The sequence below is a fragment of the Gasterosteus aculeatus genome, chromosome 3 (assembly GCF_964276395.1).
Source record: "Gasterosteus aculeatus chromosome 3, fGasAcu3.hap1.1, whole genome shotgun sequence".
Taxonomy (NCBI): Eukaryota; Metazoa; Chordata; class Actinopteri; order Perciformes; family Gasterosteidae; genus Gasterosteus; species Gasterosteus aculeatus.
In genome coordinates this window covers 7491659-7515326 of record NC_135690.1, presented here as the reverse complement: position 1 = coordinate 7515326, position 23668 = coordinate 7491659, and the positions used below count along the sequence as shown (strand labels likewise).

General features: G+C 46.3%; 61 non-coding genes across 61 annotated transcripts; all 61 read left to right on the top strand.

The window, feature by feature from the left end:
• Window positions 1–106: 106 nt before the first annotated feature.
• On the top strand, window positions 107–178 carry trnaq-cug (transfer RNA glutamine (anticodon CUG)). The gene has a single exon. It is a non-coding gene; the product is annotated as a tRNA-Gln (tRNA).
• Window positions 179–657: 479 nt separating this feature from the next.
• Window positions 658–730, top strand: trnam-cau (transfer RNA methionine (anticodon CAU)). Its single transcript has one exon. It is a non-coding gene; the product is annotated as a tRNA-Met (tRNA).
• Window positions 731–886: 156 nt separating this feature from the next.
• Window positions 887–958, top strand: trnaq-cug (transfer RNA glutamine (anticodon CUG)). Its single transcript has one exon. It is a non-coding gene; the product is annotated as a tRNA-Gln (tRNA).
• Window positions 959–1437: 479 nt separating this feature from the next.
• On the top strand, window positions 1438–1510 carry trnam-cau (transfer RNA methionine (anticodon CAU)). Its single transcript has one exon. It is a non-coding gene; the product is annotated as a tRNA-Met (tRNA).
• Window positions 1511–1666: 156 nt separating this feature from the next.
• trnaq-cug (transfer RNA glutamine (anticodon CUG)) lies at window positions 1667–1738 on the top strand. Its single transcript has one exon. It is a non-coding gene; the product is annotated as a tRNA-Gln (tRNA).
• A 479-nt stretch (window positions 1739–2217) lies between these two features.
• On the top strand, window positions 2218–2290 carry trnam-cau (transfer RNA methionine (anticodon CAU)). Its single transcript has one exon. It is a non-coding gene; the product is annotated as a tRNA-Met (tRNA).
• Window positions 2291–2446: 156 nt separating this feature from the next.
• Window positions 2447–2518, top strand: trnaq-cug (transfer RNA glutamine (anticodon CUG)). Its single transcript has one exon. It is a non-coding gene; the product is annotated as a tRNA-Gln (tRNA).
• Window positions 2519–2997: 479 nt separating this feature from the next.
• Window positions 2998–3070, top strand: trnam-cau (transfer RNA methionine (anticodon CAU)). Its single transcript has one exon. It is a non-coding gene; the product is annotated as a tRNA-Met (tRNA).
• A 156-nt stretch (window positions 3071–3226) lies between these two features.
• trnaq-cug (transfer RNA glutamine (anticodon CUG)) lies at window positions 3227–3298 on the top strand. Its single transcript has one exon. It is a non-coding gene; the product is annotated as a tRNA-Gln (tRNA).
• A 479-nt stretch (window positions 3299–3777) lies between these two features.
• Window positions 3778–3850, top strand: trnam-cau (transfer RNA methionine (anticodon CAU)). Its single transcript has one exon. It is a non-coding gene; the product is annotated as a tRNA-Met (tRNA).
• Window positions 3851–4006: 156 nt separating this feature from the next.
• On the top strand, window positions 4007–4078 carry trnaq-cug (transfer RNA glutamine (anticodon CUG)). The gene has a single exon. It is a non-coding gene; the product is annotated as a tRNA-Gln (tRNA).
• Window positions 4079–4557: 479 nt separating this feature from the next.
• trnam-cau (transfer RNA methionine (anticodon CAU)) lies at window positions 4558–4630 on the top strand. Its single transcript has one exon. It is a non-coding gene; the product is annotated as a tRNA-Met (tRNA).
• A 156-nt stretch (window positions 4631–4786) lies between these two features.
• Window positions 4787–4858, top strand: trnaq-cug (transfer RNA glutamine (anticodon CUG)). The gene has a single exon. It is a non-coding gene; the product is annotated as a tRNA-Gln (tRNA).
• A 479-nt stretch (window positions 4859–5337) lies between these two features.
• Window positions 5338–5410, top strand: trnam-cau (transfer RNA methionine (anticodon CAU)). The gene has a single exon. It is a non-coding gene; the product is annotated as a tRNA-Met (tRNA).
• Window positions 5411–5566: 156 nt separating this feature from the next.
• trnaq-cug (transfer RNA glutamine (anticodon CUG)) lies at window positions 5567–5638 on the top strand. Its single transcript has one exon. It is a non-coding gene; the product is annotated as a tRNA-Gln (tRNA).
• A 479-nt stretch (window positions 5639–6117) lies between these two features.
• trnam-cau (transfer RNA methionine (anticodon CAU)) lies at window positions 6118–6190 on the top strand. The gene has a single exon. It is a non-coding gene; the product is annotated as a tRNA-Met (tRNA).
• A 156-nt stretch (window positions 6191–6346) lies between these two features.
• trnaq-cug (transfer RNA glutamine (anticodon CUG)) lies at window positions 6347–6418 on the top strand. The gene has a single exon. It is a non-coding gene; the product is annotated as a tRNA-Gln (tRNA).
• A 479-nt stretch (window positions 6419–6897) lies between these two features.
• Window positions 6898–6970, top strand: trnam-cau (transfer RNA methionine (anticodon CAU)). Its single transcript has one exon. It is a non-coding gene; the product is annotated as a tRNA-Met (tRNA).
• A 156-nt stretch (window positions 6971–7126) lies between these two features.
• Window positions 7127–7198, top strand: trnaq-cug (transfer RNA glutamine (anticodon CUG)). Its single transcript has one exon. It is a non-coding gene; the product is annotated as a tRNA-Gln (tRNA).
• A 479-nt stretch (window positions 7199–7677) lies between these two features.
• Window positions 7678–7750, top strand: trnam-cau (transfer RNA methionine (anticodon CAU)). Its single transcript has one exon. It is a non-coding gene; the product is annotated as a tRNA-Met (tRNA).
• A 156-nt stretch (window positions 7751–7906) lies between these two features.
• On the top strand, window positions 7907–7978 carry trnaq-cug (transfer RNA glutamine (anticodon CUG)). The gene has a single exon. It is a non-coding gene; the product is annotated as a tRNA-Gln (tRNA).
• Window positions 7979–8457: 479 nt separating this feature from the next.
• Window positions 8458–8530, top strand: trnam-cau (transfer RNA methionine (anticodon CAU)). The gene has a single exon. It is a non-coding gene; the product is annotated as a tRNA-Met (tRNA).
• Window positions 8531–8686: 156 nt separating this feature from the next.
• Window positions 8687–8758, top strand: trnaq-cug (transfer RNA glutamine (anticodon CUG)). The gene has a single exon. It is a non-coding gene; the product is annotated as a tRNA-Gln (tRNA).
• A 479-nt stretch (window positions 8759–9237) lies between these two features.
• trnam-cau (transfer RNA methionine (anticodon CAU)) lies at window positions 9238–9310 on the top strand. Its single transcript has one exon. It is a non-coding gene; the product is annotated as a tRNA-Met (tRNA).
• Window positions 9311–9466: 156 nt separating this feature from the next.
• Window positions 9467–9538, top strand: trnaq-cug (transfer RNA glutamine (anticodon CUG)). Its single transcript has one exon. It is a non-coding gene; the product is annotated as a tRNA-Gln (tRNA).
• Window positions 9539–10010: 472 nt separating this feature from the next.
• On the top strand, window positions 10011–10083 carry trnam-cau (transfer RNA methionine (anticodon CAU)). Its single transcript has one exon. It is a non-coding gene; the product is annotated as a tRNA-Met (tRNA).
• A 156-nt stretch (window positions 10084–10239) lies between these two features.
• Window positions 10240–10311, top strand: trnaq-cug (transfer RNA glutamine (anticodon CUG)). Its single transcript has one exon. It is a non-coding gene; the product is annotated as a tRNA-Gln (tRNA).
• A 479-nt stretch (window positions 10312–10790) lies between these two features.
• Window positions 10791–10863, top strand: trnam-cau (transfer RNA methionine (anticodon CAU)). Its single transcript has one exon. It is a non-coding gene; the product is annotated as a tRNA-Met (tRNA).
• Window positions 10864–11019: 156 nt separating this feature from the next.
• Window positions 11020–11091, top strand: trnaq-cug (transfer RNA glutamine (anticodon CUG)). The gene has a single exon. It is a non-coding gene; the product is annotated as a tRNA-Gln (tRNA).
• A 479-nt stretch (window positions 11092–11570) lies between these two features.
• trnam-cau (transfer RNA methionine (anticodon CAU)) lies at window positions 11571–11643 on the top strand. Its single transcript has one exon. It is a non-coding gene; the product is annotated as a tRNA-Met (tRNA).
• Window positions 11644–11799: 156 nt separating this feature from the next.
• Window positions 11800–11871, top strand: trnaq-cug (transfer RNA glutamine (anticodon CUG)). Its single transcript has one exon. It is a non-coding gene; the product is annotated as a tRNA-Gln (tRNA).
• Window positions 11872–12350: 479 nt separating this feature from the next.
• trnam-cau (transfer RNA methionine (anticodon CAU)) lies at window positions 12351–12423 on the top strand. Its single transcript has one exon. It is a non-coding gene; the product is annotated as a tRNA-Met (tRNA).
• Window positions 12424–12579: 156 nt separating this feature from the next.
• Window positions 12580–12651, top strand: trnaq-cug (transfer RNA glutamine (anticodon CUG)). The gene has a single exon. It is a non-coding gene; the product is annotated as a tRNA-Gln (tRNA).
• A 479-nt stretch (window positions 12652–13130) lies between these two features.
• Window positions 13131–13203, top strand: trnam-cau (transfer RNA methionine (anticodon CAU)). Its single transcript has one exon. It is a non-coding gene; the product is annotated as a tRNA-Met (tRNA).
• Window positions 13204–13359: 156 nt separating this feature from the next.
• On the top strand, window positions 13360–13431 carry trnaq-cug (transfer RNA glutamine (anticodon CUG)). The gene has a single exon. It is a non-coding gene; the product is annotated as a tRNA-Gln (tRNA).
• A 479-nt stretch (window positions 13432–13910) lies between these two features.
• Window positions 13911–13983, top strand: trnam-cau (transfer RNA methionine (anticodon CAU)). Its single transcript has one exon. It is a non-coding gene; the product is annotated as a tRNA-Met (tRNA).
• Window positions 13984–14139: 156 nt separating this feature from the next.
• On the top strand, window positions 14140–14211 carry trnaq-cug (transfer RNA glutamine (anticodon CUG)). Its single transcript has one exon. It is a non-coding gene; the product is annotated as a tRNA-Gln (tRNA).
• Window positions 14212–14690: 479 nt separating this feature from the next.
• On the top strand, window positions 14691–14763 carry trnam-cau (transfer RNA methionine (anticodon CAU)). The gene has a single exon. It is a non-coding gene; the product is annotated as a tRNA-Met (tRNA).
• A 156-nt stretch (window positions 14764–14919) lies between these two features.
• trnaq-cug (transfer RNA glutamine (anticodon CUG)) lies at window positions 14920–14991 on the top strand. The gene has a single exon. It is a non-coding gene; the product is annotated as a tRNA-Gln (tRNA).
• Window positions 14992–15470: 479 nt separating this feature from the next.
• On the top strand, window positions 15471–15543 carry trnam-cau (transfer RNA methionine (anticodon CAU)). The gene has a single exon. It is a non-coding gene; the product is annotated as a tRNA-Met (tRNA).
• Window positions 15544–15699: 156 nt separating this feature from the next.
• Window positions 15700–15771, top strand: trnaq-cug (transfer RNA glutamine (anticodon CUG)). Its single transcript has one exon. It is a non-coding gene; the product is annotated as a tRNA-Gln (tRNA).
• A 479-nt stretch (window positions 15772–16250) lies between these two features.
• trnam-cau (transfer RNA methionine (anticodon CAU)) lies at window positions 16251–16323 on the top strand. Its single transcript has one exon. It is a non-coding gene; the product is annotated as a tRNA-Met (tRNA).
• Window positions 16324–16479: 156 nt separating this feature from the next.
• trnaq-cug (transfer RNA glutamine (anticodon CUG)) lies at window positions 16480–16551 on the top strand. The gene has a single exon. It is a non-coding gene; the product is annotated as a tRNA-Gln (tRNA).
• Window positions 16552–17030: 479 nt separating this feature from the next.
• On the top strand, window positions 17031–17103 carry trnam-cau (transfer RNA methionine (anticodon CAU)). The gene has a single exon. It is a non-coding gene; the product is annotated as a tRNA-Met (tRNA).
• Window positions 17104–17259: 156 nt separating this feature from the next.
• Window positions 17260–17331, top strand: trnaq-cug (transfer RNA glutamine (anticodon CUG)). Its single transcript has one exon. It is a non-coding gene; the product is annotated as a tRNA-Gln (tRNA).
• A 479-nt stretch (window positions 17332–17810) lies between these two features.
• Window positions 17811–17883, top strand: trnam-cau (transfer RNA methionine (anticodon CAU)). Its single transcript has one exon. It is a non-coding gene; the product is annotated as a tRNA-Met (tRNA).
• Window positions 17884–18039: 156 nt separating this feature from the next.
• trnaq-cug (transfer RNA glutamine (anticodon CUG)) lies at window positions 18040–18111 on the top strand. The gene has a single exon. It is a non-coding gene; the product is annotated as a tRNA-Gln (tRNA).
• A 479-nt stretch (window positions 18112–18590) lies between these two features.
• Window positions 18591–18663, top strand: trnam-cau (transfer RNA methionine (anticodon CAU)). Its single transcript has one exon. It is a non-coding gene; the product is annotated as a tRNA-Met (tRNA).
• A 156-nt stretch (window positions 18664–18819) lies between these two features.
• Window positions 18820–18891, top strand: trnaq-cug (transfer RNA glutamine (anticodon CUG)). Its single transcript has one exon. It is a non-coding gene; the product is annotated as a tRNA-Gln (tRNA).
• A 479-nt stretch (window positions 18892–19370) lies between these two features.
• trnam-cau (transfer RNA methionine (anticodon CAU)) lies at window positions 19371–19443 on the top strand. The gene has a single exon. It is a non-coding gene; the product is annotated as a tRNA-Met (tRNA).
• Window positions 19444–19599: 156 nt separating this feature from the next.
• Window positions 19600–19671, top strand: trnaq-cug (transfer RNA glutamine (anticodon CUG)). The gene has a single exon. It is a non-coding gene; the product is annotated as a tRNA-Gln (tRNA).
• Window positions 19672–20150: 479 nt separating this feature from the next.
• Window positions 20151–20223, top strand: trnam-cau (transfer RNA methionine (anticodon CAU)). The gene has a single exon. It is a non-coding gene; the product is annotated as a tRNA-Met (tRNA).
• Window positions 20224–20379: 156 nt separating this feature from the next.
• Window positions 20380–20451, top strand: trnaq-cug (transfer RNA glutamine (anticodon CUG)). Its single transcript has one exon. It is a non-coding gene; the product is annotated as a tRNA-Gln (tRNA).
• Window positions 20452–20930: 479 nt separating this feature from the next.
• On the top strand, window positions 20931–21003 carry trnam-cau (transfer RNA methionine (anticodon CAU)). The gene has a single exon. It is a non-coding gene; the product is annotated as a tRNA-Met (tRNA).
• Window positions 21004–21159: 156 nt separating this feature from the next.
• trnaq-cug (transfer RNA glutamine (anticodon CUG)) lies at window positions 21160–21231 on the top strand. Its single transcript has one exon. It is a non-coding gene; the product is annotated as a tRNA-Gln (tRNA).
• A 479-nt stretch (window positions 21232–21710) lies between these two features.
• trnam-cau (transfer RNA methionine (anticodon CAU)) lies at window positions 21711–21783 on the top strand. The gene has a single exon. It is a non-coding gene; the product is annotated as a tRNA-Met (tRNA).
• A 156-nt stretch (window positions 21784–21939) lies between these two features.
• On the top strand, window positions 21940–22011 carry trnaq-cug (transfer RNA glutamine (anticodon CUG)). Its single transcript has one exon. It is a non-coding gene; the product is annotated as a tRNA-Gln (tRNA).
• A 479-nt stretch (window positions 22012–22490) lies between these two features.
• Window positions 22491–22563, top strand: trnam-cau (transfer RNA methionine (anticodon CAU)). Its single transcript has one exon. It is a non-coding gene; the product is annotated as a tRNA-Met (tRNA).
• Window positions 22564–22719: 156 nt separating this feature from the next.
• On the top strand, window positions 22720–22791 carry trnaq-cug (transfer RNA glutamine (anticodon CUG)). Its single transcript has one exon. It is a non-coding gene; the product is annotated as a tRNA-Gln (tRNA).
• A 479-nt stretch (window positions 22792–23270) lies between these two features.
• trnam-cau (transfer RNA methionine (anticodon CAU)) lies at window positions 23271–23343 on the top strand. Its single transcript has one exon. It is a non-coding gene; the product is annotated as a tRNA-Met (tRNA).
• A 156-nt stretch (window positions 23344–23499) lies between these two features.
• trnaq-cug (transfer RNA glutamine (anticodon CUG)) lies at window positions 23500–23571 on the top strand. The gene has a single exon. It is a non-coding gene; the product is annotated as a tRNA-Gln (tRNA).
• Window positions 23572–23668: the final 97 nt, after the last annotated feature.

Genomic DNA, 23668 nt, shown 5'->3' with positions numbered 1-23668 from the left:
AATAAGTAGAGCTTCTTCTGTCAGCAGTACAACACTCTCATTTGTCTTGGAGATCTCGCCCCTCACGCAGACCTGGTGAGTTGGCTCGTTTTTGTCTTCATCCGTGGGTTCCATGGTGTAATGGTCAGCACTCTGGACTCTGAATCCAGTAATCCGAGTTCAAGTCTCGGTGGAACCTTCCTGTCAGCTGTTTTGGGTGGGGAAATTTGGACTCTTTGGGCAGAATTCTTACCTGCAAGTCTGCTTTGCTCCGTGAAAAGTACAAGACTTGCCATGGAGAATAGTCATATCAAATATCAAAGAACCTGTCCACTTGCCATTGCACCACTTCATTCAGTCCTTTAGGACGACCAAGCACAGAAAAGGGCAATCCTAAAACCTTTCATTGTAATAATACATTGAGGACAAAAGGCAACAGAAAACAAGCCAAAACATCAATTTGGACATTGGTGGTAGATGTAATAGTCACTGAAAGATCAATAGGGGGTTTACTTGTCAAGGCAGAGGGGCGCTGTGTAAAGTCCCTGAAGAAGCCCTTTGGGTTATCCGTTTATAAATCGCCGTACCCCGTGCTGCTCTTTACTTCGTGGCAACTTGAACTCCTACACTGCAACTTGAACTCCTAAGCTGGAAATATGTACACAGAGAAGCCTTTGTGCCTCGTTGGCGCAGTAGGCAGCGCGTCAGTCTCATAATCTGAAGGCCGTGAGTTCGACCCTCACACGGGGCAGGGTTTTTAAACCCCCTTTCCTCAATTTATTTATGCCCGGAGACACAAATAATAAGTAGAGCTTCTTCTGTCAGCAGTAAAACACTCTCATTTGTCTTGGAGATCTCGCCCCTCACGCAGACCTGGTGAGTTGGCTCGTTTTTGTCTTCATCCGTGGGTTCCATGGTGTAATGGTCAGCACTCTGGACTCTGAATCCAGTAATCCGAGTTCAAGTCTCGGTGGAACCTTCCTGTAAGCTGTTTTGGGTGGGGAAATTTGGACTCTTTGGGCAGAATTCTTACCTGCAAGTCTGCTTTGCTCCGTGAAAAGTACAAGACTTGCCATGGAGAATAGTCATATCAAATATCAAAGAACCTGTCCACTTGCCATTGCACCACTTCATTCAGACATTTAGGCCGACCAAGCACAGAAAAGGGCAATCCTAAAACCTTTCATTGTAATAATTCATTGAGGACAAAAGGCAACAGAAAACAAGCCAAAACATCAATTTGGACATTGGTGGTAGATGTAATAGTCACTGAAAGATCAATAGGGGGTTTACTTGTCAAGGCAGAGGGGCGCTGTGTAAAGTCCCTGAAGAAGCCCTTTGGGTTATCCGTTTATAAATCGCCGTACCCCGTGCTGCTCTTTACTTCGTGGCAGCTTCAACTCCTACACTGCAACTTGAAATCCTACGCTGGAAATATGTACACAGAGAAGCCTTTGTGCCTCGTTGGCGCAGTAGGCAGCGCGTCAGTCTCATAATCTGAAGGCTGTGAGTTCGACCCTCACACGGGGCAGGGTTTTTAATCCCCCTTTCCTCAATTTCTTTATGCCCGGAGACACAAATAATAAGTAGAGCTTCTTCTGTCAGCAGTACAACACTCTCATTTGTCTTGGAGATCTCGCCCCTCACGCAGACCTGGTGAGTTGGCTCGTTTTTGTCTTCATCCGTGGGTTCCATGGTGTAATGGTCAGCACTCTGGACTCTGAATCCAGTAATCCGAGTTCAAGTCTCGGTGGAACCTTCCTGTCAGCTGTTTTGGGTGGGGAAATTTGGACTCTTTGGGCAGAATTCTTACCTGCAAGTCTGCTTTGCTCCGTGAAAAGTACAAGACTTGCCATGGAGAATAGTCATATCAAATATCAAAGAACCTGTCCACTTGCCATTGCACCACTTCATTCAGTCCTTTAGGACGACCAAGCACAGAAAAGGGCAATCCTAAAACCTTTCATTGTAATAATACATTGAGGACAAAAGGCAACAGAAAACAAGCCAAAACATCAATTTGGACATTGGTGGTAGATGTAATAGTCACTGAAAGATCAATAGGGGGTTTACTTGTCAAGGCAGAGGGGCGCTGTGTAAAGTCCCTGAAGAAGCCCTTTGGGTTATCCGTTTATAAATCGCCGTACCCCGTGCTGCTCTTTACTTCGTGGCAGCTTCAACTCCTACACTGCAACTTGAACTCCTACGCTGGAAATATGTACACAGAGAAGCCTTTGTGCCTCGTTGGCGCAGTAGGCAGCGCGTCAGTCTCATAATCTGAAGGCCGTGAGTTCGACCCTCACACGGGGCAGGGTTTTTAATCCCCCTTTCCTCAATTTCTTTATGCCCGGAGACACAAATAATAAGTAGAGCTTCTTCTGTCAGCAGTACAACACTCTCAGTTGTCTTGGAGATCTCGCCCCTCACGCAGACATGCTGAGTTGGCTCGTTTTTGTCTTCATCCGTGGGTTCCATGGTGTAATGGTCAGCACTCTGGACTCTGAATCCAGTAATCCGAGTTCAAGTCTCGGTGGAACCTTCCTGTCAGCTGTTTTGGGTGGGGAAATTTGGACTCTTTGGGCAGAATTCTTACCTGCAAGTCTGCTTTGCTCCGTGAAAAGTACAAGACTTGCCATGGAGAATAGTCATATCAAATATCAAAGAACCTGTCCACTTGCCATTGCACCACTTCATTCAGTCCTTTAGGACGACCAAGCACAGAAAAGGGCAATCCTAAAACCTTTCATTGTAATAATAAATTGAGGACAAAAGGCAACAGAAAACAAGCCAAAACATCAATTTGGACATTGGTGGTAGATGTAATAGTCACTGAAAGATCAATAGGGGGTTTACTTGTCAAGGCAGAGGGGCGCTGTGTAAAGTCCCTGAAGAAGCCCTTTGGGTTATCCGTTTATAAATCGCCGTACCCCGTGCTGCTCTTTACTTCGTGGCAGCTTCAACTCCTACACTGCAACTTGAAATCCTACGCTGGAAATATGTACACAGAGAAGCCTTTGTGCCTCGTTGGCGCAGTAGGCAGCGCGTCAGTCTCATAATCTGAAGGCCGTGAGTTCGACCCTCACACGGGGCAGGGTTTTTAATCCCCCTTTCCTCAATTTCTTTATGCCCGGAGACACAAATAATAAGTAGAGCTTCTTCTGTCAGCAGTAAAACACTCTCATTTGTCTTGGAGATCTCGCCCCTCACGCAGACCTGGTGAGTTGGCTCGTTTTTGTCTTCATCCGTGGGTTCCATGGTGTAATGGTCAGCACTCTGGACTCTGAATCCAGTAATCCGAGTTCAAGTCTCGGTGGAACCTTCCTGTCAGCTGTTTTGGGTGGGGAAATTTGGACTCTTTGGGCAGAATTCTTACCTGCAAGTCTGCTTTGCTCCGTGAAAAGTACAAGACTTGCCATGGAGAAGAGTCATATCAAATATCAAAGAACCTGTCCACTTGCCATTGCACCACTTCATTCAGACATTTAGGCCGACCAAGCACAGAAAAGGGCAATCCTAAAACCTTTCATTGTAATAATACATTGAGGACAAAAGGCAACAGAAAACAAGCCAAAACATCAATTTGGACATTGGTGGTAGATGTAATAGTCACTGAAAGATCAATAGGGGGTTTACTTGTCAAGGCAGAGGGGCGCTGTGTAAAGTCCCTGAAGAAGCCCTTTGGGTTATCCGTTTATAAATCGCCGTACCCCGTGCTGCTCTTTACTTCGTGGCAGCTTCAACTCCTACACTGCAACTTGAACTCCTACCCTGGAAATATGTACACAGAGAAGCCTTTGTGCCTCGTTGGCGCAGTAGGCAGCGCGTCAGTCTCATAATCTGAAGGCCGTGAGTTCGACCCTCACACGGGGCAGGGTTTTTAATCCCCCTTTCCTCAATTTCTTTATGCCCGGAGACACAAATAATAAGTAGAGCTTCTTCTGTCAGCAGTACAACACTCTCATTTGTCTTGGAGATCTCGCCCCTCACGCAGACATGCTGAGTTGGCTCGTTTTTGTCTTCATCCGTGGGTTCCATGGTGTAATGGTCAGCACTCTGGACTCTGAATCCAGTAATCCGAGTTCAAGTCTCGGTGGAACCTTCCTGTCAGCTGTTTTGGGTGGGGAAATTTGGACTCTTTGGGCAGAATTCTTACCTGCAAGTCTGCTTTGCTCCGTGAAAAGTACAAGACTTGCCATGGAGAATAGTCATATCAAATATCAAAGAACCTGTCCACTTGCCATTGCACCACTTCATTCAGTCCTTTAGGACGACCAAGCACAGAAAAGGGCAATCCTAAAACCTTTCATTGTAATAATAAATTGAGGACAAAAGGCAACAGAAAACAAGCCAAAACATCAATTTGGACATTGGTGGTAGATGTAATAGTCACTGAAAGATCAATAGGGGGTTTACTTGTCAAGGCAGAGGGGCGCTGTGTAAAGTCCCTGAAGAAGCCCTTTGGGTTATCCGTTTATAAATCGCCGTACCCCGTGCTGCTCTTTACTTCGTGGCAGCTTCAACTCCTACACTGCAACTTGAAATCCTACGCTGGAAATATGTACACAGAGGAGCCTTTGTGCCTCGTTGGCGCAGTAGGCAGCGCGTCAGTCTCATAATCTGAAGGCCGTGAGTTCGACCCTCACACGGGGCAGGGTTTTTAATCCCCCTTTCCTCAATTTCTTTATGCCCGGAGACACAAATAATAAGTAGAGCTTCTTCTGTCAGCAGTAAAACACTCTCATTTGTCTTGGAGATCTCGCCCCTCACGCAGACCTGGTGAGTTAGCTCGTTTTTGTCTTCATCCGTGGGTTCCATGGTGTAATGGTCAGCACTCTGGACTCTGAATCCAGTAATCTGAGTTCAAGTCTCGGTGGAACCTTCCTGTCAGCTGTTTTGGGTGGTGAAATTTGGACTCTTTGGGCAGAATTCTTACCTGCAAGTCTGCTTTGCTCCGTGAAAAGTACAAGACTTGCCATGGAGAAGAGTCATATCAAATATCAAAGAACCTGTCCACTTGCCATTGCACCACTTCATTCAGTCCTTTAGGCCGACCAAGCACAGAAAAGGGCAATCCTAAAACCTTTCATTGTAATAATACATTGAGGACAAAAGGCAACAGAAAACAAGCCAAAACATCAATTTGGACATTGGTGGTAGATGTAATAGTCACTGAAAGATCAATAGGGGGTTTACTTGTCAAGGCAGAGGGGCGCTGTGTAAAGTCCCTGAAGAAGCCCTTTGGGTTATCCGTTTATAAATCGCCGTACCCCGTGCTGCTCTTTACTTCGTGGCAACTTGAACTCCTACACTGCAACTTGAACTCCTACGCTGGAAATATGTACACAGAGAAGCCTTTGTGCCTCGTTGGCGCAGTAGGCAGCGCGTCAGTCTCATAATCTGAAGGCCGTGAGTTCGACCCTCACACGGGGCAGGGTTTTTAATCCCCCTTTCCTCAATTTCTTTATGCCCGGAGACACAAATAATAAGTAGAGCTTCTTCTGTCAGCAGTACAACACTCTCATTTGTCTTGGAGATCTCGCCCCTCACGCAGACCTGGTGAGTTGGCTCGTTTTTGTCTTCATCCGTGGGTTCCATGGTGTAATGGTCAGCACTCTGGACTCTGAATCCAGTAATCCGAGTTCAAGTCTCGGTGGAACCTTCCTGTCAGCTGTTTTGGGTGGGGAAATTTGGACTCTTTGGGCAGAATTCTTACCTGCAAGTCTGCTTTGCTCCGTGAAAAGTACAAGACTTGCCATGGAGAATAGTCATATCAAATATCAAAGAACCTGTCCACTTGCCATTGCACCACTTCATTCAGTCCTTTAGGACGACCAAGCACAGAAAAGGGCAATCCTAAAACCTTTCATTGTAATAATACATTGAGGACAAAAGGCAACAGAAAACAAGCCAAAACATCAATTTGGACATTGGTGGTAGATGTAATAGTCACTGAAAGATCAATAGGGGGTTTACTTGTCAAGGCAGAGGGGCGCTGTGTAAAGTCCCTGAAGAAGCCCTTTGGGTTATCCGTTTATAAATCGCCGTACCCCGTGCTGCTCTTTACTTCGTGGCAGCTTCAACTCCTACACTGCAACTTGAACTCCTACGCTGGAAATATGTACACAGAGAAGCCTTTGTGCCTCGTTGGCGCAGTAGGCAGCGCGTCAGTCTCATAATCTGAAGGCCGTGAGTTCGACCCTCACACGGGGCAGGGTTTTTAATCCCCCTTTCCTCAATTTCTTTATGCCCGGAGACACAAATAATAAGTAGAGCTTCTTCTGTCAGCAGTAAAACACTCTCATTTGTCTTGGAGATCTCGCCCCTCACGCAGACATGCTGAGTTGGCTCGTTTTTGTCTTCATCCGTGGGTTCCATGGTGTAATGGTCAGCACTCTGGACTCTGAATCCAGTAATCCGAGTTCAAGTCTCGGTGGAACCTTCCTGTCAGCTGTTTTGGGTGGGGAAATTTGGACTCTTTGGGCAGAATTCTTACCTGCAAGTCTGCTTTGCTCCGTGAAAAGTACAAGACTTGCCATGGAGAATAGTCATATCAAATATCAAAGAACCTGTCCACTTGCCATTGCACCACTTCATTCAGTCCTTTAGGACGACCAAGCACAGAAAAGGGCAATCCTAAAACCTTTCATTGTAATAATACATTGAGGACAAAAGGCAACAGAAAACAAGCCAAAACATCAATTTGGACATTGGTGGTAGATGTAATAGTCACTGAAAGATCAATAGGGGGTTTACTTGTCAAGGCAGAGGGGCGCTGTGTAAAGTCCCTGAAGAAGCCCTTTGGGTTATCCGTTTATAAATCGCCGTACCCCGTGCTGCTCTTTACTTCGTGGCAGCTTCAACTCCTACACTGCAACTTGAAATCCTACGCTGGAAATATGTACACAGAGAAGCCTTTGTGCCTCGTTGGCGCAGTAGGCAGCGCGTCAGTCTCATAATCTGAAGGCCGTGAGTTCGACCCTCACACGGGGCAGGGTTTTTAATCCCCCTTTCCTCAATTTCTTTATGCCCGGAGACACAAATAATAAGTAGAGCTTCTTCTGTCAGCAGTAAAACACTCTCATTTGTCTTGGAGATCTCGCCCCTCACGCAGACCTGGTGAGTTGGCTCGTTTTTGTCTTCATCCGTGGGTTCCATGGTGTAATGGTCAGCACTCTGGACTCTGAATCCAGTAATCCGAGTTCAAGTCTCGGTGGAACCTTCCTGTCAGCTGTTTTGGGTGGGGAAATTTGGACTCTTTGGGCAGAATTCTTACCTGCAAGTCTGCTTTGCTCCGTGAAAAGTACAAGACTTGCCATGGAGAAGAGTCATATCAAATATCAAAGAACCTGTCCACTTGCCATTGCACCACTTCATTCAGACATTTAGGCCGACCAAGCACAGAAAAGGGCAATCCTAAAACCTTTCATTGTAATAATACATTGAGGACAAAAGGCAACAGAAAACAAGCCAAAACATCAATTTGGACATTGGTGGTAGATGTAATAGTCACTGAAAGATCAATAGGGGGTTTACTTGTCAAGGCAGAGGGGCGCTGTGTAAAGTCCCTGAAGAAGCCCTTTGGGTTATCCGTTTATAAATCGCCGTACCCCGTGCTGCTCTTTACTTCGTGGCAGCTTCAACTCCTACACTGCAACTTGAACTCCTACCCTGGAAATATGTACACAGAGAAGTCTTTGTGCCTCGTTGGCGCAGTAGGCAGCGCGTCAGTCTCATAATCTGAAGGCCGTGAGTTCGACCCTCACACGGGGCAGGGTTTTTAATCCCCCTTTCCTCAATTTCTTTATGCCCGGAGACACAAATAATAAGTAGAGCTTCTTCTGTCAGCAGTACAACACTCTCATTTGTCTTGGAGATCTCGCCCCTCACGCAGACATGCTGAGTTGGCTCGTTTTTGTCTTCATCCGTGGGTTCCATGGTGTAATGGTCAGCACTCTGGACTCTGAATCCAGTAATCCGAGTTCAAGTCTCGGTGGAACCTTCCTGTCAGCTGTTTTGGGTGGGGAAATTTGGACTCTTTGGGCAGAATTCTTACCTGCAAGTCTGCTTTGCTCCGTGAAAAGTACAAGACTTGCCATGGAGAATAGTCATATCAAATATCAAAGAACCTGTCCACTTGCCATTGCACCACTTCATTCAGTCCTTTAGGACGACCAAGCACAGAAAAGGGCAATCCTAAAACCTTTCATTGTAATAATACATTGAGGACAAAAGGCAACAGAAAACAAGGCAAAACATAAATTTGGACATTGATGGTAGATGTAATAGTCACTGAAAGATCAATAGGGGGTTTACTTGTCAAGGCAGAGGGGCGCTGTGTAAAGTCCCTGAAGAAGCCCTTTGGGTTATCCGTTTATAAATCGCCGTACCCCGTGCTGCTCTTTACTTCGTGGCAACTTGAACTCCTACACTGCAACTTGAACTCCTAAGCTGGAAATATGTACACAGAGAAGCCTTTGTGCCTCGTTGGCGCAGTAGGCAGCGCGTCAGTCTCATAATCTGAAGGCCGTGAGTTCGACCCTCACACGGGGCAGGGTTTTTAATCCCCCTTTCCTCAATTTCTTTATGCCCGGAGACACAAATAATAAGTAGAGCTTCTTCTGTCAGCAGTACAACACTCTCATTTGTCTTGGAGATCTCGCCCCTCACGCAGACATGCTGAGTTGGCTCGTTTTTGTCTTCATCCGTGGGTTCCATGGTGTAATGGTCAGCACTCTGGACTCTGAATCCAGTAATCCGAGTTCAAGTCTCGGTGGAACCTTCCTGTCAGCTGTTTTGGGTGGGGAAATTTGGACTCTTTGGGCAGAATTCTTACCTGCAAGTCTGCTTTGCTCCGTGAAAAGTACAAGACTTGCCATGGAGAATAGTCATATCAAATATCAAAGAACCTGTCCACTTGCCATTGCACCACTTCATTCAGTCCTTTAGGACGACCAAGCACAGAAAAGGGCAATCCTAAAACCTTTCATTGTAATAATACATTGAGGACAAAAGGCAACAGAAAACAAGGCAAAACATAAATTTGGACATTGATGGTAGATGTAATAGTCACTGAAAGATCAATAGGGGGTTTACTTGTCAAGGCAGAGGGGCGCTGTGTAAAGTCCCTGAAGAAGCCCTTTGGGTTATCCGTTTATAAATCGCCGTACCCCGTGCTGCTCTTTACTTCGTGGCAACTTGAACTCCTACACTGCAACTTGAACTCCTAAGCTGGAAATATGTACACAGAGAAGCCTTTGTGCCTCGTTGGCGCAGTAGGCAGCGCGTCAGTCTCATAATCTGAAGGCCGTGAGTTCGACCCTCACACGGGGCAGGGTTTTTAATCCCCCTTTCCTCAATTTCTTTATGCCCGGAGACACAAATAATAAGTAGAGCTTCTTCTGTCAGCAGTACAACACTCTCATTTGTCTTGGAGATCTCGCCCCTCACGCAGACATGCTGAGTTGGCTCGTTTTTGTCTTCATCCGTGGGTTCCATGGTGTAATGGTCAGCACTCTGGACTCTGAATCCAGTAATCCGAGTTCAAGTCTCGGTGGAACCTTCCTGTCAGCTGTTTTGGGTGGGGAAATTTGGACTCTTTGGGCAGAATTCTTACCTGCAAGTCTGCTTTGCTCCGTGAAAAGTACAAGACTTGCCATGGAGAAGAGTCATATCAAAGAACCTGTCCACTTGCCATTGCACCACTTCATTCAGACATTTAGGCCGACCAAGCACAGAAAAGGGCAATCCTAAAACCTTTCATTGTAATAATTCATTGAGGACAAAAGGCAACAGAAAACAAGCCAAAACATCAATTTGGACATTGATGGTAGATGTAATAGTCACTGAAAGATCAATAGGGGGTTTACTTGTCAAGGCAGAGGGGCGCTGTGTAAAGTCCCTGAAGAAGCCCTTTGGGTTATCCGTTTATAAATCGCCGTACCCCGTGCTGCTCTTTACTTCGTGGCAACTTGAACTCCTACACTGCAACTTGAACTCCTACGCTGGAAATATGTACACAGAGAAGCCTTTGTGCCTCGTTGGCGCAGTAGGCAGCGCGTCAGTCTCATAATCTGAAGGCCGTGAGTTCGACCCTCACACGGGGCAGGGTTTTTAATCCCCCTTTCCTCAATTTCTTTATGCCCGGAGACACAAATAATAAGTAGAGCTTCTTCTGTCAGCAGTACAACACTCTCATTTGTCTTGGAGATCTCGCCCCTCACGCAGACATGCTGAGTTGGCTCGTTTTTGTCTTCATCCGTGGGTTCCATGGTGTAATGGTCAGCACTCTGGACTCTGAATCCAGTAATCCGAGTTCAAGTCTCGGTGGAACCTTCCTGTCAGCTGTTTTGGGTGGGGAAATTTGGACTCTTTGGGCAGAATTCTTACCTGCAAGTCTGCTTTGCTCCGTGAAAAGTACAAGACTTGCCATGGAGAAGAGTCATATCAAATATCAAAGAACCTGTCCACTTGCCATTGCACCACTTCATTCAGACATTTAGGCCGACCAAGCACAGAAAAGGGCAATCCTAAAACCTTTCATTGTAATAATTCATTGAGGACAAAAGGCAACAGAAAACAAGGCAAAACATAAATTTGGACATTGATGGTAGATGTAATAGTCACTGAAAGATCAATAGGGGGTTTACTTGTCAAGGCAGAGGGGCGCTGTGTAAAGTCCCTGAAGAAGCCCTTTGGGTTATCCGTTTATAAATCGCCGTACCCCGTGCTGCTCTTTACTTCGTGGCAGCTTCAACTCCTACACTGCAACTTGAACTCCTACGCTGGAAATATGTACACAGAGAAGCCTTTGTGCCTCGTTGGCGCAGTAGGCAGCGCGTCAGTCTCATAATCTGAAGGCCGTGAGTTCGACCCTCACACGGGGCAGGGTTTTTAATCCCCCTTTCCTCAATTTCTTTATGCCCGGAGACACAAATAATAAGTAGAGCTTCTTCTGTCAGCAGTACAACACTCTCATTTGTCTTGGAGATCTCGCCCCTCACGCAGACATGCTGAGTTGGCTCGTTTTTGTCTTCATCCGTGGGTTCCATGGTGTAATGGTCAGCACTCTGGACTCTGAATCCAGTAATCCGAGTTCAAGTCTCGGTGGAACCTTCCTGTCAGCTGTTTTGGGTGGGGAAATTTGGACTCTTTGGGCAGAATTCTTACCTGCAAGTCTGCTTTGCTCCGTGAAAAGTACAAGACTTGCCATGGAGAATAGTCATATCAAATATCAAAGAACCTGTCCACTTGCCATTGCACCACTTCATTCAGTCCTTTAGGACGACCAAGCACAGAAAAGGGCAATCCTAAAACCTTTCATTGTAATAATACATTGAGGACAAAAGGCAACAGAAAACAAGGCAAAACATAAATTTGGACATTGATGGTAGATGTAATAGTCACTGAAAGATCAATAGGGGGTTTACTTGTCAAGGCAGAGGGGCGCTGTGTAAAGTCCCTGAAGAAGCCCTTTGGGTTATCCGTTTATAAATCGCCGTACCCCGTGCTGCTCTTTACTTCGTGGCAACTTGAACTCCTACACTGCAACTTGAACTCCTAAGCTGGAAATATGTACACAGAGAAGCCTTTGTGCCTCGTTGGCGCAGTAGGCAGCGCGTCAGTCTCATAATCTGAAGGCCGTGAGTTCGACCCTCACACGGGGCAGGGTTTTTAATCCCCCTTTCCTCAATTTCTTTATGCCCGGAGACACAAATAATAAGTAGAGCTTCTTCTGTCAGCAGTACAACACTCTCATTTGTCTTGGAGATCTCGCCCCTCACGCAGACATGCTGAGTTGGCTCGTTTTTGTCTTCATCCGTGGGTTCCATGGTGTAATGGTCAGCACTCTGGACTCTGAATCCAGTAATCCGAGTTCAAGTCTCGGTGGAACCTTCCTGTCAGCTGTTTTGGGTGGGGAAATTTGGACTCTTTGGGCAGAATTCTTACCTGCAAGTCTGCTTTGCTCCGTGAAAAGTACAAGACTTGCCATGGAGAAGAGTCATATCAAATATCAAAGAACCTGTCCACTTGCCATTGCACCACTTCATTCAGACATTTAGGCCGACCAAGCACAGAAAAGGGCAATCCTAAAACCTTTCATTGTAATAATTCATTGAGGACAAAAGGCAACAGAAAACAAGGCAAAACATAAATTTGGACATTGATGGTAGATGTAATAGTCACTGAAAGATCAATAGGGGGTTTACTTGTCAAGGCAGAGGGGCGCTGTGTAAAGTCCCTGAAGAAGCCCTTTGGGTTATCCGTTTATAAATCGCCGTACCCCGTGCTGCTCTTTACTTCGTGGCAGCTTCAACTCCTACACTGCAACTTGAACTCCTACGCTGGAAATATGTACACAGAGAAGCCTTTGTGCCTCGTTGGCGCAGTAGGCAGCGCGTCAGTCTCATAATCTGAAGGCCGTGAGTTCGACCCTCACACGGGGCAGGGTTTTTAATCCCCCTTTCCTCAATTTCTTTATGCCCGGAGACACAAATAATAAGTAGAGCTTCTTCTGTCAGCAGTACAACACTCTCATTTGTCTTGGAGATCTCGCCCCTCACGCAGACATGCTGAGTTGGCTCGTTTTTGTCTTCATCCGTGGGTTCCATGGTGTAATGGTCAGCACTCTGGACTCTGAATCCAGTAATCCGAGTTCAAGTCTCGGTGGAACCTTCCTGTCAGCTGTTTTGGGTGGGGAAATTTGGACTCTTTGGGCAGAATTCTTACCTGCAAGTCTGCTTTGCTCCGTGAAAAGTACAAGACTTGCCATGGAGAAGAGTCATATCAAATATCAAAGAACCTGTCCACTTGCCATTGCACCACTTCATTCAGACATTTAGGCCGACCAAGCACAGAAAAGGGCAATCCTAAAACCTTTCATTGTAATAATTCATTGAGGACAAAAGGCAACAGAAAACAAGCCAAAACATCAATTTGGACATTGATGGTAGATGTAATAGTCACTGAAAGATCAATAGGGGGTTTACTTGTCAAGGCAGAGGGGCGCTGTGTAAAGTCCCTGAAGAAGCCCTTTGGGTTATCCGTTTATAAATCGCCGTACCCCGTGCTGCTCTTTACTTCGTGGCAACTTGAACTCCTACACTGCAACTTGAACTCCTACGCTGGAAATATGTACACAGAGAAGCCTTTGTGCCTCGTTGGCGCAGTAGGCAGCGCGTCAGTCTCATAATCTGAAGGCCGTGAGTTCGACCCTCACACGGGGCAGGGTTTTTAATCCCCCTTTCCTCAATTTCTTTATGCCCGGAGACACAAATAATAAGTAGAGCTTCTTCTGTCAGCAGTACAACACTCTCATTTGTCTTGGAGATCTCGCCCCTCACGCAGACATGCTGAGTTGGCTCGTTTTTGTCTTCATCCGTGGGTTCCATGGTGTAATGGTCAGCACTCTGGACTCTGAATCCAGTAATCCGAGTTCAAGTCTCGGTGGAACCTTCCTGTCAGCTGTTTTGGGTGGGGAAATTTGGACTCTTTGGGCAGAATTCTTACCTGCAAATCTGCTTTGCTCCGTGAAAAGTACAAGACTTGCCATGGAGAAGAGTCATATCAAATATCAAAGAACCTGTCCACTTGCCATTGCACCACTTCATTCAGACATTTAGGCCGACCAAGCACAGAAAAGGGCAATCCTAAAACCTTTCATTGTAATAATTCATTGAGGACAAAAGGCAACAGAAAACAAGCCAAAACATCAATTTGGACATTGATGGTAGATGTAATAGTCACTGAAAGATCAATAGGGGGTTTACTTGTCAAGGCAGAGGGGCGCTGTGTAAAGTCCCTGAAGAAGCCCTTTGGGTTATCCGTTTATAAATCGCCGTACCCCGTGCTGCTCTTTACTTCGTGGCAACTTGAACTCCTACACTGCAACTTGAACTCCTACGCTGGAAATATGTACACAGAGAAGCCTTTGTGCCTCGTTGGCGCAGTAGGCAGCGCGTCAGTCTCATAATCTGAAGGCCGTGAGTTCGACCCTCACACGGGGCAGGGTTTTTAATCCCCCTTTCCTCAATTTCTTTATGCCCGGAGACACAAATAATAAGTAGAGCTTCTTCTGTCAGCAGTACAACACTCTCATTTGTCTTGGAGATCTCGCCCCTCACGCAGACATGCTGAGTTGGCTCGTTTTTGTCTTCATCCGTGGGTTCCATGGTGTAATGGTCAGCACTCTGGACTCTGAATCCAGTAATCCGAGTTCAAGTCTCGGTGGAACCTTCCTGTCAGCTGTTTTGGGTGGGGAAATTTGGACTCTTTGGGCAGAATTCTTACCTGCAAGTCTGCTTTGCTCCGTGAAAAGTACAAGACTTGCCATGGAGAAGAGTCATATCAAATATCAAAGAACCTGTCCACTTGCCATTGCACCACTTCATTCAGACATTTAGGCCGACCAAGCACAGAAAAGGGCAATCCTAAAACCTTTCATTGTAATAATTCATTGAGGACAAAAGGCAACAGAAAACAAGCCAAAACATCAATTTGGACATTGATGGTAGATGTAATAGTCACTGAAAGATCAATAGGGGGTTTACTTGTCAAGGCAGAGGGGCGCTGTGTAAAGTCCCTGAAGAAGCCCTTTGGGTTATCCGTTTATAAATCGCCGTACCCCGTGCTGCTCTTTACTTCGTGGCAACTTGAACTCCTACACTGCAACTTGAACTCCTACGCTGGAAATATGTACACAGAGAAGCCTTTGTGCCTCGTTGGCGCAGTAGGCAGCGCGTCAGTCTCATAATCTGAAGGCCGTGAGTTCGACCCTCACACGGGGCAGGGTTTTTAATCCCCCTTTCCTCAATTTCTTTATGCCCGGAGACACAAATAATAAGTAGAGCTTCTTCTGTCAGCAGTAAAACACTCTCATTTGTCTTGGAGATCTCGCCCCTCACGCAGACCTGGTGAGTTGGCTCGTTTTTGTCTTCATCCGTGGGTTCCATGGTGTAATGGTCAGCACTCTGGACTCTGAATCCAGTAATCCGAGTTCAAGTCTCGGTGGAACCTTCCTGTCAGCTGTTTTGGGTGGGGAAATTTGGACTCTTTGGGCAGAATTCTTACCTGCAACTCTGCTTTGCTCCGTGAAAAGTACAAGACTTGCCATGGAGAAGAGTCATATCAAATATCAAAGAACCTGTCCACTTGCCATTGCACCACTTCATTCAGACATTTAGGCCGACCAAGCACAGAAAAGGGCAATCCTAAAACCTTTCATTGTAATAATTCATTGAGGACAAAAGGCAACAGAAAACAAGCCAAAACATCAATTTGGACATTGATGGTAGATGTAATAGTCACTGAAAGATCAATAGAGGGTTTACTTGTCAAGGCAGAGGGGCGCTGTGTAAAGTCCCTGAAGAAGCCCTTTGGGTTATCCGTTTATAAATCGCCGTACCCCGTGCTGCTCTTTACTTCGTGGCAACTTGAACTCCTACACTGCAACTTGAACTCCTAAGCTGGAAATATGTACACAGAGAAGCCTTTGTGCCTCGTTGGCGCAGTAGGCAGCGCGTCAGTCTCATAATCTGAAGGCCGTGAGTTCGACCCTCACACGGGGCAGGGTTTTTAATCCCCCTTTCCTCAATTTCTTTATGCCCGGAGACACAAATAATAAGTAGAGCTTCTTCTGTCAGCAGTAAAACACTCTCATTTGTCTTGGAGATCTCGCCCCTCACGCAGACCTGGTGAGTTGGCTCGTTTTTGTATTCATCCGTGGGTTCCATGGTGTAATGGTCAGCACTCTGGACTCTGAATCCAGTGATCTGAGTTCAAGTCTCGGTGGAACCTTCCTGTCAGCTGTTTTGGGTGGGGAAATTTGGACTCTTTGGGCAGAATTCTTACCTGCAAGTCTGCTTTGCTCCGTGAAAAGTACAAGACTTGCCATGGAGAAGAGTCATATCAAATATCAAAGAACCTGTCCACTTGCCATTGCACCACTTCATTCAGACATTTAGGCCGACCAAGCACAGAAAAGGGCAATCCTAAAACCTTTCATTGTAATAATTCATTGAGGACAAAAGGCAACAGAAAACAAGCCAAAACATCAATTTGGACATTGATGGTAGATGTAATAGTCACTGAAAGATCAATAGGGGGTTTACTTGTCAAGGCAGAGGGGCGCTGTGTAAAGTCCCTGAAGAAGCCCTTTGGGTTATCCGTTTATAAATCGCCGTACCCCGTGCTGCTCTTTACTTCGTGGCAACTTGAACTCCTACACTGCAACTTGAACTCCTACGCTGGAAATATGTACACAGAGAAGCCTTTGTGCCTCGTTGGCGCAGTAGGCAGCGCGTCAGTCTCATAATCTGAAGGCCGTGAGTTCGACCCTCACACGGGGCAGGGTTTTTAATCCCCCTTTCCTCAATTTCTTTATGCCCGGAGACACAAATAATAAGTAGAGCTTCTTCTGTCAGCAGTACAACACTCTCATTTGTCTTGGAGATCTCGCCCCTCACGCAGACATGCTGAGTTGGCTCGTTTTTGTCTTCATCCGTGGGTTCCATGGTGTAATGGTCAGCACTCTGGACTCTGAATCCAGTAATCCGAGTTCAAGTCTCGGTGGAACCTTCCTGTCAGCTGTTTTGGGTGGGGAAATTTGGACTCTTTGGGCAGAATTCTTACCTGCAAGTCTGCTTTGCTCCGTGAAAAGTACAAGACTTGCCATGGAGAAGAGTCATATCAAATATCAAAGAACCTGTCCACTTGCCATTGCACCACTTCATTCAGACATTTAGGCCGACCAAGCACAGAAAAGGGCAATCCTAAAACCTTTCATTGTAATAATTCATTGAGGACAAAAGGCAACAGAAAACAAGCCAAAACATCAATTTGGACATTGATGGTAGATGTAATAGTCACTGAAAGATCAATAGGGGGTTTACTTGTCAAGGCAGAGGGGCGCTGTGTAAAGTCCCTGAAGAAGCCCTTTGGGTTATCCGTTTATAAATCGCCGTACCCCGTGCTGCTCTTTACTTCGTGGCAACTTGAACTCCTACACTGCAACTTGAACTCCTACGCTGGAAATATGTACACAGAGAAGCCTTTGTGCCTCGTTGGCGCAGTAGGCAGCGCGTCAGTCTCATAATCTGAAGGCCGTGAGTTCGACCCTCACACGGGGCAGGGTTTTTAATCCCCCTTTCCTCAATTTCTTTATGCCCGGAGACACAAATAATAAGTAGAGCTTCTTCTGTCAGCAGTACAACACTCTCATTTGTCTTGGAGATCTCGCCCCTCACGCAGACATGCTGAGTTGGCTCGTTTTTGTCTTCATCCGTGGGTTCCATGGTGTAATGGTCAGCACTCTGGACTCTGAATCCAGTAATCCGAGTTCAAGTCTCGGTGGAACCTTCCTGTCAGCTGTTTTGGGTGGGGAAATTTGGACTCTTTGGGCAGAATTCTTACCTGCAAGTCTGCTTTGCTCCGTGAAAAGTACAAGACTTGCCATGGAGAAGAGTCATATCAAATATCAAAGAACCTGTCCACTTGCCATTGCACCACTTCATTCAGACATTTAGGCCGACCAAGCACAGAAAAGGGCAATCCTAAAACCTTTCATTGTAATAATTCATTGAGGACAAAAGGCAACAGAAAACAAGCCAAAACATCAATTTGGACATTGATGGTAGATGTAATAGTCACTGAAAGATCAATAGGGGGTTTACTTGTCAAGGCAGAGGGGCGCTGTGTAAAGTCCCTGAAGAAGCCCTTTGGGTTATCCGTTTATAAATCGCCGTACCCCGTGCTGCTCTTTACTTCGTGGCAACTTGAACTCCTACACTGCAACTTGAACTCCTACGCTGGAAATATGTACACAGAGAAGCCTTTGTGCCTCGTTGGCGCAGTAGGCAGCGCGTCAGTCTCATAATCTGAAGGCCGTGAGTTCGACCCTCACACGGGGCAGGGTTTTTAATCCCCCTTTCCTCAATTTCTTTATGCCCGGAGACACAAATAATAAGTAGAGCTTCTTCTGTCAGCAGTAAAACACTCTCATTTGTCTTGGAGATCTCGCCCCTCACGCAGACCTGGTGAGTTGGCTCGTTTTTGTCTTCATCCGTGGGTTCCATGGTGTAATGGTCAGCACTCTGGACTCTGAATCCAGTAATCCGAGTTCAAGTCTCGGTGGAACCTTCCTGTCAGCTGTTTTGGGTGGGGAAATTTGGACTCTTTGGGCAGAATTCTTACCTGCAACTCTGCTTTGCTCCGTGAAAAGTACAAGACTTGCCATGGAGAAGAGTCATATCAAATATCAAAGAACCTGTCCACTTGCCATTGCACCACTTCATTCAGACATTTAGGCCGACCAAGCACAGAAAAGGGCAATCCTAAAACCTTTCATTGTAATAATTCATTGAGGACAAAAGGCAACAGAAAACAAGCCAAAACATCAATTTGGACATTGATGGTAGATGTAATAGTCACTGAAAGATCAATAGAGGGTTTACTTGTCAAGGCAGAGGGGCGCTGTGTAAAGTCCCTGAAGAAGCCCTTTGGGTTATCCGTTTATAAATCGCCGTACCCCGTGCTGCTCTTTACTTCGTGGCAACTTGAACTCCTACACTGCAACTTGAACTCCTAAGCTGGAAATATGTACACAGAGAAGCCTTTGTGCCTCGTTGGCGCAGTAGGCAGCGCGTCAGTCTCATAATCTGAAGGCCGTGAGTTCGACCCTCACACGGGGCAGGGTTTTTAATCCCCCTTTCCTCAATTTCTTTATGCCCGGAGACACAAATAATAAGTAGAGCTTCTTCTGTCAGCAGTAAAACACTCTCATTTGTCTTGGAGATCTCGCCCCTCACGCAGACATGCTGAGTTGGCTCGTTTTTGTCTTCATCCGTGGGTTCCATGGTGTAATGGTCAGCACTCTGGACTCTGAATCCAGTAATCCGAGTTCAAGTCTCGGTGGAACCTTCCTGTCAGCTGTTTTGGGTGGGGAAATTTGGACTCTTTGGGCAGAATTCTTACCTGCAAGTCTGCTTTGCTCCGTGAAAAGTACAAGACTTGCCATGGAGAAGAGTCATATCAAATATCAAAGAACCTGTCCACTTGCCATTGCACCACTTCATTCAGACATTTAGGCCGACCAAGCACAGAAAAGGGCAATCCTAAAACCTTTCATTGTAATAATTCATTGAGGACAAAAGGCAACAGAAAACAAGCCAAAACATCAATTTGGACATTGATGGTAGATGTAATAGTCACTGAAAGATCAATAGGGGGTTTACTTGTCAAGGCAGAGGGGCGCTGTGTAAAGTCCCTGAAGAAGCCCTTTGGGTTATCCGTTTATAAATCGCCGTACCCCGTGCTGCTCTTTACTTCGTGGCAACTTGAACTCCTACACTGCAACTTGAACTCCTACGCTGGAAATATGTACACAGAGAAGCCTTTGTGCCTCGTTGGCGCAGTAGGCAGCGCGTCAGTCTCATAATCTGAAGGCCGTGAGTTCGACCCTCACACGGGGCAGGGTTTTTAATCCCCCTTTCCTCAATTTCTTTATGCCCGGAGACACAAATAATAAGTAGAGCTTCTTCTGTCAGCAGTAAAACACTCTCATTTGTCTTGGAGATCTCGCCCCTCACGCAGACCTGGTGAGTTGGCTCGTTTTTGTCTTCATCCGTGGGTTCCATGGTGTAATGGTCAGCACTCTGGACTCTGAATCCAGTAATCCGAGTTCAAGTCTCGGTGGAACCTTCCTGTCAGCTGTTTTGGGTGGGGAAATTTGGACTCTTTGGGCAGAATTCTTACCTGCAACTCTGCTTTGCTCCGTGAAAAGTACAAGACTTGCCATGGAGAAGAGTCATATCAAATATCAAAGAACCTGTCCACTTGCCATTGCACCACTTCATTCAGACATTTAGGCCGACCAAGCACAGAAAAGGGCAATCCTAAAACCTTTCATTGTAATAATTCATTGAGGACAAAAGGCAACAGAAAACAAGCCAAAACATCAATTTGGACATTGATGGTAGATGTAATAGTCACTGAAAGATCAATAGAGGGTTTACTTGTCAAGGCAGAGGGGTGCTGTGTAAAGTCCCTGAAGAAGCCCTTTGGGTTATCCGTTTATAAATCGCCGTACCCCGTGCTGCTCTTTACTTCGTGGCAACTTGAACTCCTACACTGCAACTTGAACTCCTAAGCTGGAAATATGTACACAGAGAAGCCTTTGTGCCTCGTTGGCGCAGTAGGCAGCGCGTCAGTCTCATAATCTGAAGGCCGTGAGTTCGACCCTCACACGGGGCAGGGTTTTTAATCCCCCTTTCCTCAATTTCTTTATGCCCGGAGACACAAATAATAAGTAGAGCTTCTTCTGTCAGCAGTAAAACACTCTCATTTGTCTTGGAGATCTCGCCCCTCACGCAGACATGCTGAGTTGGCTCGTTTTTGTCTTCATCCGTGGGTTCCATGGTGTAATGGTCAGCACTCTGGACTCTGAATCCAGTAATCCGAGTTCAAGTCTCGGTGGAACCTTCCTGTCAGCTGTTTTGGGTGGGGAAATTTGGACTCTTTGGGCAGAATTCTTACCTGCAAGTCTGCTTTGCTCCGTGAAAAGTACAAGACTTGCCATGGAGAAGAGTCATATCAAATATCAAAGAACCTGTCCACTTGCCATTGCACCACTTCATTCAGACATTTAGGCCGACCAAGCACAGAAAAGGGCAATCCTAAAACCTTTCATTGTAATAATTCATTGAGGACAAAAGGCAACAGAAAACAAGCCAAAACATCAATTTGGACATTGATGGTAGATGTAATAGTCACTGAAAGATCAATAGGGGGTTTACTTGTCAAGGCAGAGGGGCGCTGTGTAAAGTCCCTGAAGAAGCCCTTTGGGTTATCCGTTTATAAATCGCCGTACCCCGTGCTGCTCTTTACTTCGTGGCAGCTTCAACTCCTACACTGCAACTTGAACTCCTACGCTGGAAATATGTACACAGAGAACCCTTTGTGCCTCGTTGGCGCAGTAGGCAGCGCGTCAGTCTCATAATCTGAAGGCCGTGAGTTCGACCCTCACACGGGGCAGGGTTTTTAAACCCCCTTTCCTCAATTTCTTTATGCCCGGAGACACAAATAATAAGTAGAGCTTCTTCTGTCAGCAGTACAACACTCTCATTTGTCTTGGAGATCTCGCCCCTCACGCAGACATGCTGAGTTGGCTCGTTTTTGTCTTCATCCGTGGGTTCCATGGTGTAATGGTCAGCACTCTGGACTCTGAATCCAGTAATCCGAGTTCAAGTCTCGGTGGAACCTTCCTGTCAGCTGTTTTGGGTGGGGAAATTTGGACTCTTTGGGCAGAATTCTTACCTGCAACTCTGCTTTGCTCCGTGAAAAGTACAAGACTTGCCATGGAGAAGAGTCATATCAAATATCAAAGAACCTGTCCACTTGCCATTGCACCACTTCATTCAGACATTTAGGCCGACCAAGCACAGAAAAGGGCAATCCTAAAACCTTTCATTGTAATAATTCATTGAGGACAAAAGGCAACAGAAAACAAGCCAAAACATCAATTTGGACATTGATGGTAGATGTAATAGTCACTGAAAGATCAATAGGGGGTTTACTTGTCAAGGCAGAGGGGCGCTGTGTAAAGTCCCTGAAGAAGCCCTTTGGGTTATCCGTTTATAAATCGCCGTACCCCGTGCTGCTCTTTACTTCGTGGCAACTTGAACTCCTACACTGCAACTTGAACTCCTACGCTGGAAATATGTACACAGAGAAGCCTTTGTGCCTCGTTGGCGCAGTAGGCAGCGCGTCAGTCTCATAATCTGAAGGCCGTGAGTTCGACCCTCACACGGGGCAGGGTTTTTAATCCCCCTTTCCTCAATTTCTTTATGCCCGGAGACACAAATAATAAGTAGAGCTTCTTCTGTCAGCAGTACAACACTCTCATTTGTCTTGGAGATCTCGCCCCTCACGCAGACATGCTGAGTTGGCTCGTTTTTGTCTTCATCCGTGGGTTCCATGGTGTAATGGTCAGCACTCTGGACTCTGAATCCAGTAATCCGAGTTCAAGTCTCGGTGGAACCTTCCTGTCAGCTGTTTTGGGTGGGGAAATTTGGACTCTTTGGGCAGAATTCTTACCTGCAAGTCTGCTTTGCTCCGTGAAAAGTACAAGACTTGCCATGGAGAAGAGTCATATCAAATATCAAAGAACCTGTCCACTTGCCATTGCACCACTTCATTCAGACATTTAGGCCGACCAAGCACAGAAAAGGGCAATCCTAAAACCTTTCATTGTAATAATTCATTGAGGACAAAAGGCAACAGAAAACAAGCCAAAACATCAATTTGGACATTGATGGTAGATGTAATAGTCACTGAAAGATCAATAGGGGGTTTACTTGTCAAGGCAGAGGGGCGCTGTGTAAAGTCCCTGAAGAAGCCCTTTGGGTTATCCGTTTATAAATCGCCGTACCCCGTGCTGCTCTTTACTTCGTGGCAGCTTCAACTCCTACACTGCAACTTGAACTCCTACGCTGGAAATATGTACACAGAGAAGCCTTTGTGCCTCGTTGGCGCAGTAGGCAGCGCGTCAGTCTCATAATCTGAAGGCCGTGAGTTCGACCCTCACACGGGGCAGGGTTTTTAATCCCCCTTTCCTCAATTTCTTTATGCCCGGAGACACAAATAATAAGTAGAGCTTCTTCTGTCAGCAGTACAACACTCTCATTTGTCTTGGAGATCTCGCCCCTCACGCAGACATGCTGAGTTGGCTCGTTTTTGTCTTCATCCGTGGGTTCCATGGTGTAATGGTCAGCACTCTGGACTCTGAATCCAGTAATCCGAGTTCAAGTCTCGGTGGAACCTTCCTGTCAGCTGTTTTGGGTGGGGAAATTTGGACTCTTTGGGCAGAATTCTTACCTGCAAGTCTGCTTTGCTCCGTGAAAAGTACAAGACTTGCCATGGAGAAGAGTCATATCAAATATCAAAGAACCTGTCCACTTGCCATTGCACCACTTCATTCAGACATTTAGGCCGACCAAGCACAGAAAAGGGCAATCCTAAAACCTTTCATTGTAATAATTCATTGAGGACAAAAGGCAACAGAAAACAAGCCAAAACATCAATTTGGACATTGATGGTAGATGTAATAGTCACTGAAAGATCAATAGGGGGTTTACTTGTCAAGGCAGAGGGGCGCTGTGTAAAGTCCCTGAAGAAGCCCTTTGGGTTATCCGTTTATAAATCGCCGTACCCCGTGCTGCTCTTTACTTCGTGGCAACTTGAACTCCTACACTGCAACTTGAACTCCTACGCTGGAAATATGTACACAGAGAAGCCTTTGTGCCTCGTTGGCGCAGTAGGCAGCGCGTCAGTCTCATAATCTGAAGGCCGTGAGTTCGACCCTCACACGGGGCAGGGTTTTTAATCCCCCTTTCCTCAATTTCTTTATGCCCGGAGACACAAATAATAAGTAGAGCTTCTTCTGTCAGCAGTACAACACTCTCATTTGTCTTGGAGATCTCGCCCCTCACGCAGACATGCTGAGTTGGCTCGTTTTTGTCTTCATCCGTGGGTTCCATGGTGTAATGGTCAGCACTCTGGACTCTGAATCCAGTAATCCGAGTTCAAGTCTCGGTGGAACCTTCCTGTCAGCTGTTTTGGGTGGGGAAATTTGGACTCTTTGGGCAGAATTCTTACCTGCAAATCTCGTTGGCGCAGTAGGCAGCGCGTCAGTCTCATA